General features: G+C 54.0%; 1 long non-coding RNA gene across 4 annotated transcripts; it reads left to right on the forward strand.

The window, feature by feature from the left end:
- The first annotated feature begins 390 nt into the window (after positions 1–390).
- Positions 391–10,703, forward strand: LOC129058163 (uncharacterized). 4 transcript variants are annotated; one of them, XR_008523106.2, is made up of 4 exons: positions 391–1,074; positions 3,670–3,766; positions 3,877–4,066; positions 4,369–10,703. It is a non-coding gene; the product is annotated as an uncharacterized LOC129058163 (long non-coding RNA). The 4 variants fall into 4 exon arrangements; XR_008523104.2 differs by lacking the exon at positions 391–1,074 and having other exon boundaries at positions 1,093–3,766; XR_008523105.2 differs by lacking the exon at positions 391–1,074 and having other exon boundaries at positions 1,093–3,766; positions 4,441–10,703.
- The last annotated feature ends 946 nt before the right edge of the window (positions 10,704–11,649 follow it).

The following is an 11,649-nucleotide window of genomic DNA, read 5'->3' on the forward strand; positions in this document are numbered from 1 at the left end:
AAGGAGGGCAGATCACTTGAGGTCAGGAGTTTGAGACTAGCCTGGCCAACATGGGGAAACCTCATCTCTACTAAAAATACAAAAAAATTTAGCCAGGCATGGTGGGGTGTGCCTGTAGTCCCAGCTACTTGGGAGGCTGAGTCATGAGAATCACTTGAACCTGGGAGGCAGAAGTTAGAGTGGTCCGAGATCATGCCCCTGGGTGACACAGTGAGACTCTGTCTCAAAAAAAAAAAAAAAAAAAAAAAAAAAAGAAGCAGGACCAGAGGATGCAGGGCCTTGAGGAAGAATCTAGAAGAATGTAGCTTTTATTGAGAGGTGGGAGCATCAGATGGTTCTAAGCAGGGCAGTCATGGAATCTTTTTTTTTTTTTTCTTTTTGAGACAGAGTTTCGTTCTTGTTGCCCAGGCTGGAGTGCAATGGCGTGATCTCGGCTCACTGCAACCTCTGCCTCCTGATTCAAGCGATTCTCCTGCCTCATCCTCCCGAGTAGCTGGGATTACAGGCATGCGCCACCACGCCCGGCTAATTTTGTATTTTTAGTAGAGATGGGTTTTCTCCATGTTGGTCAGGCTGGTCTCAAACTCTCAACCTCAGGTGATCCACCCGCCTCGGCCTCCCAAAGTGCTGGGAATTCAGGTGTGAGCCACCGCGCCCAGCCTGGAATCTTTACCTGTTTCAAGCCATCACTGGCGGTCAGACAGAAAATGAATTCATCGCATGAAATACCTGCTGTTTGGCACATGAGCATTTCTGGAAGTATTTCTGGAAGTGTTCTATGGAATGGGTGTAAGGTTTTGGGTTTTGTTTCGTTTTGTTTTTTTCCATTAGTTTTTTTTTGGTTTTGGGGGTGTTTTTAGAGATTGGGTCTCATGTTGCCCAGGCTGGACTCAAACTCCTGGGTTCAAATGATTCTCCCACCTCAGCCTCCCGAGTAGCTGGGACTACAGGCATGCACCACTGCACGTGGCTGAACATTAGCTTTAACCTGCATTTGTGCAATATCCTGTCTGCTGTTTAGGAGCTGGAGTCCAGCACTTGGACTTGTTTGGATCCCCAACTGCCTTGCTCTGAGTAGGTGTTCAATGAACATTCGATGAGTTGATGCTTCTGTTTTAGCTATGATCTTCTGAGTTGATGCTTCTGCTTTAGCTATGATCTTCTGAGTTGATGCTTCTGTTTTAGCTATGATCTTCTGGGTTGATGCTTCTGCTTTAGCTATGATCTTCTGAGTTGATGCTTCTGCTTTAGCTATGCTCTTCTGAGTTTGTTTTGTTTTGTTTTGTTTTGACATAGAATGTTGCCCAGGCTTGAGTGCAGTGGCACAACCTCGGCTCACTACAACCTCTTCCTCCCTGGTTCAGGTGATTCTCCTGCCTCAGCCTCCCGAGTAGCTGGGGCTACAGGTGCCCGCCACCATGCTGGGCTAAGTTTTTCGTATGTTTAGTAGAGACAGGCCTTCACCATGTTGGCCAGGCTGGTCTGGAACTCCTGACCTCAAGTGATCTGCTCATCTCGGCCTCCCAAAGCGCTGAGATTACAGGCGTGACCCACCTTGCTAGGCCTGATCTTCTGGTTTTGCTTCTCAAAGTGTGGTCCTCAGACCAGTATCCACACCAGCTGGGAGCTTGTAGGAAATGGAGAATCCTAGGCCCCACCCAGGCCTACTAAATCAGAATCTGCCGTTTAACAAGATCCCCAAGAAATCCTAATGAATGGTAAAGTTTAAGAAGCACTTCTAGAGGGCAGAATAACTCAAGGGCCTCAGATAAACCCGTCACAGACAGAAGGAAGGGGGCAGGGGTTAAAAGAGAGGCAGCCCTTAAGCCCAGCTGGGATGGAAGAAGATTTTGATTGGAGATAAGAGAAGGTACATTCCAGGCTAAGACAAGGCTGGGAAGGAGGAGGCAAGTGTGAGGGTGGAGGGCCAGTGGTCTGAAGCAGCCAGCCCCAGGGGCCAGCAAAATGAGGAGGTAGAAATTCCCAGAAAGGCAGGAGAGGCCAGCTGCAGTGGCTCACGCCTGTAATCCCAACACTTTGGGAGGCCGAAGAGGGTGGATCACCTGAGGTCAGGAGTTGGAGACCAGCCTGGCCAACATGGTGAAACCCAGTCTCTACTAAAAATACAAAAATTAGCTGGGCATGGTGGCAGGTGCCTGTAATCCCAGCTACTGGGGAGGCTGAAGCAGAAGAATTGATTGAACCCAGGAGGCAGAGCTTGCAGTGAGCCGAGACTGCACCACTGCACTCCAGCCTGGGAGATACGGCAAGACTCAGTCTCAAAAAAAAAAAAAAAAAAAAGGGGCAGGAGAAAGCTCTCTCAGAGAGCAGCCCCTCAGATGGCCAAACAAGACTGGGGAGTTAGGTGGCGTGAGGCTGAATTCTGGCTCTGCCTCCCACTAGCTGAGTGACCTTGGGCAAGTTATCATACTTAACTCTCTGAGCCTCTACAAAGTGGGGATAATAATAGATGTGCCAGCTGTTGGGGGGGGCAGGATGATTAAATGAGATAACACATATAAAACGGTTGGCACAGGAGAAAGGTGGGGAGCACTCAGTAAATGGTAACTGTGATGACGATTAAAGTGCGGGCTGGATTGGGAAGGCCAGGAGTGGGCACTGAAGGCTTCTGAGACGGGGAGTACTGCAGCCTGTGTTTTAGGGAGATAAATCCAGCGGGTGCACCAGGAACAAGGACAGGGAGGTGGCCAGAGGCTGCGGGCAGATGGGAGGTTGGTGTAATGGAGGCGAGACATTGAGAGGTGCCTTGGAGCTCAGAGAGGGGGAAGCAGCTGCCCTGGGGCAGAGACAGGCTGGGGCAGGATGGCTCTGGGCTTCTAGGCTAGGAGGTGGGCCAAGGGCAGGCAGGCTCTGGGAGAGACATGCTATGGGAAGTGTCTGGCTGGGGTGGGGTGGAGAGGGGGGCTTCAGGGGACAGCAGAGAGGGGAGGTCTGAGGCATGGGGAGGATCAGGACCAGAGTCAGAGAGAAAACCTTCAGCCGCAGGGGTTTGTGGATGCCTCAGGATAGGTGAGGCTGCTCCCAAGAAGGAGGTCCTGAGGGAGCAGGAGGTGAGCTCAGGTGCACACAAGTGACTCAGTTGGGGAGGCTCCCTTAAAAGTGGCAGCCACCCTGAGTCACTGAGTCTGAGAGGTGACTCACCTCTGGCAGAGAGGAGGCAGGACAAGTAACAAAGCTGGTGCTTCCTGGGATGTTATCTATGGGCCAGTCCCTGGTTTGCAAATCCCTTCCATGCATGATCTTATCTAAAGCCCTATGAGGTGGAGCTAGTACCGGCACTATCCCATACGGCAGATGGAGAAATCGAGGCCCGGTGCCTCGATTCCAGGCATAACTCCAGTGGGAGTTATTCCAGACTCTTCGGCCAGGACACAGGCATTTGGCTAAACCTAGTGTTTGTGGCAGGGTCTGTTCTGATTGGCCGATGCCTGTCCTACTGGTTAGTCAATGTTTTGAAGGTCACCCTGGTTACACAGCTGGAGGAGGCAGAATCCCAACCAACCCCTGGGGCTGGAGCCCTGCTCTGAACCACGATCCTCTCTCCGTCTAGCGCCGCAGCGCACCCCAGGACAAGTAATGTGCGTCGAAGGGCTTTGGAAACTGCAAGGCACAGTATAAATAACAGGTTCCTTCTTTCCTCCTGGGCAGGAGAAGCCTGTTGAGGCCAAAGAAGCTGGGCCATGAGAAAGCAGAGGAAACGCTGCTGTGGGGAACCAGCATTCTCTCTGCTTACTCAACGGGGAAAGTGAGTCAGAAGGGAAGCCTCCCTGAGTGGAGCCCCATGGTCAGCCCCTGGGAGGTTCTCACGTGCCAGACGCCATCCGACTAACCAGGTTAGCCTGGACTTGTCCCCAGGGACCGTCCAGGCTCTCCTGCAACTGGCCACCAGGGGGCGCCGCTCCCCCAGCCTTCCTCTTACTGAACCTACCCCCCCACCACCCCCCCAACAACCTGCTCGCGAGAAACCAGGCCTTGGAAGGAGTCCCGGGGAGCAGGCACCAGAGACTTTGAAAAGTGGCAAAAATGCGGGAGATGCTGAGTGGAGGTGGGAGTTCGTCCCTGTCCCACTGGGAGGGAGAAGGGAAGGGGGGATGGAAACCTACATATACCCATTTTCAATTCCCAAACCAGCCCTGTGGAGGACTACCTGTTCCCATTCCAAACCAGCCCTGTGGAGGACTACCTGTTCCCATTCCAAACCAGCCCTGTGGAGGACTACCTGTTCCCATTCCAAACCAGCCCTGTGGAGGACTACCTGTTCCCATTCCAAACCAGCCCTGTGGAGGACTACCTGTTCCCATTCCAAACCAGCCCTGTGGAGGACTGCCTGTTCCCATTCCAAACCAGCCCTGTGGAGGACTACCTGTTCCCATTCCAAACCAGCCCTGTGGAGGACTACCTGTTCCCATTCCAAACCAGCCCTGTGGAGGACTACCTGTTCCCATTCTACAGATGAGGAATTTGAGGCCCAAAGATGTTGGGTAAGATCAAGAGGCTAGGGACAGGCAGCGCTGGGTCATTTGCTTCCAAGGTCAGTTCCCAATGGGACCACAAGCAAATGCTAGCTCATTTGGCCCTGTCGCCTCGCGGGTCCCCCCCCCCCGCCCCCCGTTGATCCTATGTTCTGAGTCATGGTCAACACCACAACCTATTCCCCCACCAACAATTCCAGCTGCCCCTTCTCCAACCTGAACTTTCTGGAAGCCTGAGCACCTGCTTCATTGTTCTCCAGGGACCCCCATCAGCCACCCATCCCACACCCTCCCCATCTGGGCAGAGCCAGGAGCCCCCTCTGCAGCCCTGTCCTGCTTGACATCCCTTCCCCACCCCAGGGACCCCGCGGAGTCAGGCTTTGCTCCTCGACATCCCATGGTAGGCAGCAGCACGAATAAACAATGGGACATTTGAACCAGGAAGAGCCTGTGGTTGAGGCCAAAACAGGCACCAAGGTTTTCTCTCAGCTCCTACCAACTCCTTTTATGGCCTCTGGGCCCAGTTCCTTCTTCATAAAAAGTCAGAACTGGAAAAGGCCTCGAGTCACTGGGTCCAACCTGAGCCAACACTTTCCTTTTCTATAGAAAAAACCCGTCGTGCTGCCTCCCCGGCTCCAGCAAGGTTTACAGCACCAGGATCTGGGCCGGCAGCGTCTTTCACCGGAGGGAAATTCTAGCCCTGGGGCGGGACCTGGGCACGTCCGCCGGGGAGGCCCAGTCCCTGCACCTGTAAAATGGGGGGCGGGCCTAACCGTAGCTTCTTCAAAGGCCCCCCGCCCCCAGCTTGAGGTTCTGTATCTAGCCCCGGGGGCCCGCCCTAACGAACATCTATTTCGGCCCCCTCTGTCCAACCGTTTCCTTCCCTCTGCCCGAGAGCTGTAGGCAGCTCAGCTCGCGTGTGTGGGCGCACGTGCGTGCAAGTGATCGTGTGTGCAGGAGCCGGTGGCGGCCAGACGCAACTCGGCACACGCGTCCGTGCCTGGCTCTGTGCGCGCCCCCTAGATGCCGGCCTCCCCTCGTCAGCCAGGTGGCCGTGTGCAGCGCCGCGTGTGCTCCGCGGGTATCGGCCCGGGCCGCTCGCCCCTCGCGGCCGACAGCACGCGGTGTGCGGCAACTGGAACGTGGGAGCTCGTGGTTCCCAGTCCCGGAGACCAGCGCCCCCTCCCCACCAGGGATTTTTTCTGCTCCGCGAGGCGCGCTCCGGGGCGGGGGCCGAGAGCAGCCCCGCCCGGGCCGGCCTGCTAGGGCGGCGAGTCTGCCGGGAGCGCGCCGCCCCCACCCAGGCGCCCCGATGGGTTTTTCCATGACTGCATCCGGCCTCGGGCCGCCTTTGTTCCCGCCGTCCCCGGCCTGCCCGCGAGGCGGCCCGCCTCTCCCTGCGCGCCTGGGATTTTCCAGGGCTCAATTGGAGCACTGGCGAGCCGCCTCCCCGCCCCCAGCCTCCCCCGCCCCGGCTGCCCCCGAGTCCTGTTTCGGGGAGCCTAGCCCTCTCTCCAGACGCGCCGCTCTGTCCCCTGTCCCCGCCTCCAGGAGCTGCGTCCTCCCAGCCCCACATTTGTGCGCAAAGTTGACGGTCACCGGGTCCGCGCGCTTCGGCATCTCGCGAAGGCCCTGCCCGCGCCCTGAGTCCCTCCCTGGGGCTGCACGTTGGAAAGGACAGAGATCTCCTCTGCTTCGCAGTTGCAAAAGGCCTCACGTTTTCACCAAGGGGCAGGTGGTGCAGTCGGGGCCCTGGGAGGCCTGGTCCACCAAGGAGGGGGAATCCGCGCGCGCGCGCGCGCACGCACATGGCCAGGCGCGCCCGGGAGACCTCCGTGTGATCACCGCGCGCGGCAGCTCCCGAGCGGAAGCACCTCCTACCTCCACGGGAAAGTGGGCTCAACTGGGGGCGGAAAGCGATACGGCTGGGGGACGACAACGTGCTCCCCTAACCCCCTTCCCGCTGTCAGTAAGGAAGTGCAGATAAACCGAAGAGGGGCCTTGGAGAAAGGAGCAGGGTGGGGTGAGGGAGTTGTGGGGGGATTATGAGAGAGTGAGGTCAAGCCCAGAGCCCCAGGACCCTCTCAGATCCCCCGTGCCCGTGGGAACTGCGCGTCCGCCACCGATCTTGCCCGCTCCGGGTTGAGTTCAGTTTGTGTCTCCGCGCGCTGCGACTTTGCGCGCCTGGGGGCCTCCCAGCTATTGCCTGGCTATGCTGGCGGGAAAAGTGTAAGAAACGCTGTTTGCCCTGCAGGAGAAGCCAGATTCGCATGGGGTGCTTCAGGCTGGGGAAAGGTGCCTGCCTCTGTGGGGTTTTTGGAATCCCAGGTGGCGCCCTTCCTACAGCCCGGCAGAAGGCAGCCATGCCTTCAGGTGGGGAAAGAGCTGGAGGTGCGGGTGGGAGGAGGACGAAGCAGGAGGGACACCCGGATCCGCAAAGAGTCAGAGGCCCAGAGCTGTCTTGCTGTGCCAGGTGGGAGGGAACGCCCCGTCGGCAGCTTTGAGCGCCAGCTCCCTGGCCTAACCAGTCATGAGGGAACCGGCAGGCTGCTCTGGAAGGGCCCTTCCAACAGGTGTCCTCTTGATCAGCTTTGCCTGCTCTTTAAGGTGTCCCTATGTCTCGGCCGCCTCCCCTCTCAACCCTCTTATTTGCTCTCAGAGGCAGCACACCAGTCCCCATCCCCAACCATCCCAGGATGAGAAGGTCTTGGTCCTGGCCGGGCACGGTGGCTCACGCCTGTAATCCCAGTACTTTGGGAGGCCGAGGTGGGCGGATCACGAGGTCAGGAGTTGGAGACCAGTCTGGCCAACATAATGAAACCCTGTCTTTACTAAAAATACAAAAAATTAGCCGGGTGTGGTGGTCTGCGCCTGTAATCACAGCTACTCGGGAGGCTGAGGCAGAAGAATCGCGTGAACCCGGGAGGCAGAGGTTACAGTGAGCCGAGATCGCGCCATTGCACTCCAACCTGGGTGACAGTGCGAGACTCCGTCTCTAAATAAATAAAATAGGGCCGGGCGCGGTGGCTCACGCCTGTAATCCCAGCACTTTGGGAGGCTGAGGCGGGCAGATCACCTGAGGTTGGGAGTTCGAGACCAGCCTGACCAACATGGAGAAACCCCGTTTCTACTAAAAATACAAAATTAGCCGGGTGTGGTGGCTCATGCCTGTAATCCCAGCTACTCGGCAGGAGAATCGTTTGAACCCTGGAGGTGGAGGTTGCAGTGAGCCGAGATCGCGCCATTGCACTCTAGCCTGGGCAACAAGAGCGAAACTCCCTCTAAAAAAAAAAAGTAATTAATTAAAGGAATAAAAAAATAAATAAAGTCTTGATCCCACACCTGGGTTCCTTGCTGCTCACAGGATAACTCAGATGCCCTTTGCCCTTGTAGAACTGGTGGGAGATTCCAGGAGCAGAGGCACAGCCCCTGGCTGGGGCCCAGCCCTCCCATAAGGGGAACTTTAACCGAGATACCTGCTTCCCTCCTCCATCAGTCCCCCCAGCGCCATAGCAACAGAGGCCTTCAAGGTGCGCAACTCCTCACCTAGTATGCTAACTGATATTGACTAGACCGATCAGACAAGCAGGGCCTCCTTACACTCACCTAAAAACATTGGGTTGAGCAGGATGTCATCCAGTTCCCAAAATGATAGCACTCTGGCATCTCCTTTCTTCTTCCTTCACCTTGCACAGGGGAGTAAGTCATGTTTAAGATCTAGTCAATTCCGGTGGTGCCAATAGTAATGGTGCCAATTCAAGTGGTGTCAGATGGTTTCTACCTGTCCTCCCTGGCCAGGGCCAGCCTTGGGGCAGCAGGAGAGAAAAAGAGCCCGTTGGCAGGTGCTTGATCCCAGGTGTGACTCCCAAAAGGGGGCAAACGTCAAAGGTTTTGTCACTCAGAGATGAGGTGATTGCACCACTAAATCCTATTTGCCGTTCCTTCATCCTCAGCTGTCATATCAACTGTTCACCCTTCAATCTCCATGTCCTTGTGCAGGCTGAGAATATTCTATTTTTGTTTTGGAGACAAGATTGCACTCTGTTGTCCAGGCTGGAGTGCAGTGGTGCAGTCATGGCTCCCTGCAGCCTCAACTTCCTGGGCCCAAGTCATCCTCCTGCCTCAGGCTCCCTAGTAGCTGGAACTACAGGTGCGTGCCAACACACCCAGCTAATTTTTTGGATTTTTAGTAGAGATGGGTCTCGCTATGTTGCCCAGGCTGGTGTCACTCCTGAGCTCAAATGATCTTCCAGCCTCGGCCTCCCAAAGGGCTAGGATTACAAGTGTAATCTTAAGTCCTGGCCTGAAGCATTATTCCTCTTCATCACCTCCCACCTACTCAAACATACACTTTCCAGAACTTTCCTTCTAGTCAGAATGTTTTCTCCTCCCTTTAAAGGCAGAGTTCGGGAAAGCAGAAACAAAGAGGAATGCTTTGATCTTGATGCATTCTAAAAATGGAATTAAACTTCCAATAGTGATAGCAAACAGTATTTGCTATTTGCCAGGCTGTTCACATATATTAATTCATTTAACCCACATAACCACTCTGGGAGGTGGGCACCATTATCACTTCCATTTTATAGATGAGAAAACAGGCACAAGAAGTGAAGTGACCTGTCCAAGGTCACACAGGCAGAGGTTCAGCTGGGAGTTGACCGCGGCAGCCTGGCGCAGGGCCTGTGCTCCTATACTGTGCTTGTAAAATTTTGCACAGGCAGACTCAGGAAGTGGTGTTAATATACATAGCTCATCTGTAGAGTAGGAGGAAAACAATAGGTGCTGGGGTTTAGGAGACATTTTTCTTGGGAAGAGTCACATTCGTAACGGCGATGTCTGCTGCAGTTCCCACTTTGTGGCTGTTACAGTTGTTTTATGGGTTTTTTAAATCACAACTGTCAACTGAGAAATGTATGCCAGTCAGATCATTACCCTGATGGAAGAAAACTCCAAGTCCTTCCAGCGGTAATGTGCATCCTATAATATTTCTTCATTTCATATTTATTGGCCCACTTGCTTGTGCCCAGTGCTGTAGCAGAGGCTAGAGGGAACATTCTTAGCAGGAAGAGAGCTCACTTCACCATCTTCTTGGGGAGACAACACGTACGTCCATGTAACAGTGATACCTTCAGTTGCCAAAGGGAGCATTTCAATTGACCAGCAGCTAATATCTGATGAGGACCCGTGGCTGACCGACATGAAGGTGGGCTCATGATCCCTCTGGTCTCCATGCCCTTCTGAGACACCCCCCACTTGGGTGTGGGTGGGGCCTGTGACTTGCTTCTAACTAACAGAATATGGCAAAGGTGACAGGATGGATGTGACTATGTGTGTGTATGTTATATGAAATTGTAATGACAGTTTTGCTAGGATGCCTCCTTCCTTGTCGGCTTACGAGCAAGAAACTGACACCCTCAGTCCAACAACCTGCTCGTAGCTGAATTCTGCAAACAAGTACATGAGCTTGGAAGAAGATCCTTCCCCAATGAAGCCACAGATGACACCCTAGCCCTGGCCTGCACCTTGATCACAGGCTTGGAGAGGACCCAGTTGAGCCATGCTCAGACTCCTGTAAGAAAATTGTGAGATAGGCCGGCTGCGGTGGCTTACGCCTATAATCCCAGCACTTTGGGAGGCTGAGGCAGGCGGATCTCCTGAGGTCAGGAGTTCAAGACCAGCCTGGCCAACATGGTGAAAACTCATCTCTACAAAAATACAAAAATTAGCTGGGCATGATGGCGGGTACCTGTAATCCCACCTACTTGGGAGGCTGAGGTGGGAGAATCACTTGAACCCGGGAGGGGGAGGTTGCAGTGAGCCGAGATGGCACCATTGCACTCCAGCCTAGGTGACAGACTCCGTCTCAAAAAAAAAAAAAAGAAAAAAAAAATGTGAGGCCGGGTGTGGTGGCTCACGCCTATAATCCCAGCACTTGGGGAGGCTGAGGCAGGTGGATCACGAGGTCAGGAGTTCGAGACGAGCCTGACCAACATGGTGAAACCCCGTCTCTACTAAAAATACAAAAATTAGCCAGGTGTGGTGGCACACGCCTATAATCCCAGCTACTCAGGAGGCTGAGGCAGGAGGATCGCTTGAACCTGGAAGGCAGAGGTTGCAGTGAGCCAAGATCTCTCCGCAGCACTCCAACCTGGGCGACAGACTGAGACTCTGTCTCAAAAAAAAAAAAAAAAAAAAAAAAGCCAGGCGTGGTGGCTCACGCCTGTAATCCCAGCACTTTGGGAGGCCGAGGCGGGCAGATCACGAGGTCAGGAGATTGAGACCATCCTGGCTAACACGGTGAAACCCCGTCTCTACTAAAACTACAAAAAATTAGCCGGGCATGGTGGCGGGTGCCTGTAGTCCCAGCTACTCGGGAGGCTGAGCCAGGAGAATGGCGTGAACCCGGGAGGCGGAGCTTGCAGTGAGCCGAGATCACGCCACTGCACTCCAGCCTGGGTGACAGAGCGAGACTCCGTCTCAAAAAAAAAAAAAAAGAAAGAAATGAAAAGAAAATTCTGAGCTAATAAATATGTGTTTTTATTAGTTTGTTTCATTTTTGTAGAGATGGGGTCTTACTATGTTGCCCAGTCTGGCTGTGAATTCCTGGGCTCAAGTGTTCCTCCTGCTTCAACCTCCTAAGTCTCTGGGACTATAGGTGTGTGCAGCCGCACCAAGCTAAATGCGTATTGTTTTAACCCTCTACCTTTGTGGTGACATTCTTATGCAGCAACAGAGAACCAATATAGAAGCTATTGGGTAAAAAGTCCTCTGTGGGGCTGTTAGAGGATACCAAAAAATATAAGGAACCCAGCACTTCAGGAGCCTCCCAACAGTTGAGGTGAAAAAGGAACCACAGCATAGTTTTACTATTTGAAAAAAGAAAATGTTTCCAAAGATTGAACCCAGCCAGCCACAGTGGCTCTCACCTATAATCCCAACACTTTGGGAGGCCAACGTAGGAGGACTGCTTGAGGCCAGGAGTTTGACACCAGCCGGGGCAACATAGTGAGACCTCCTTGTCTACAAAAATAAAAAATAAAGAGGGAAACTGGCTCCTGATTCTAAGAGGAATTTATCATGTGGACAGTATCTATGTACAATCCGTGAACAGAGCATTGAGTCTGTAGGGGCTGGACCACCTGCAATTCAAGAGTCC

Source organism: Pongo abelii, chromosome 11, assembly GCF_028885655.2.
Source record: "Pongo abelii isolate AG06213 chromosome 11, NHGRI_mPonAbe1-v2.0_pri, whole genome shotgun sequence".
NCBI classification, from domain to species: Eukaryota; Metazoa; Chordata; class Mammalia; order Primates; family Hominidae; genus Pongo; species Pongo abelii.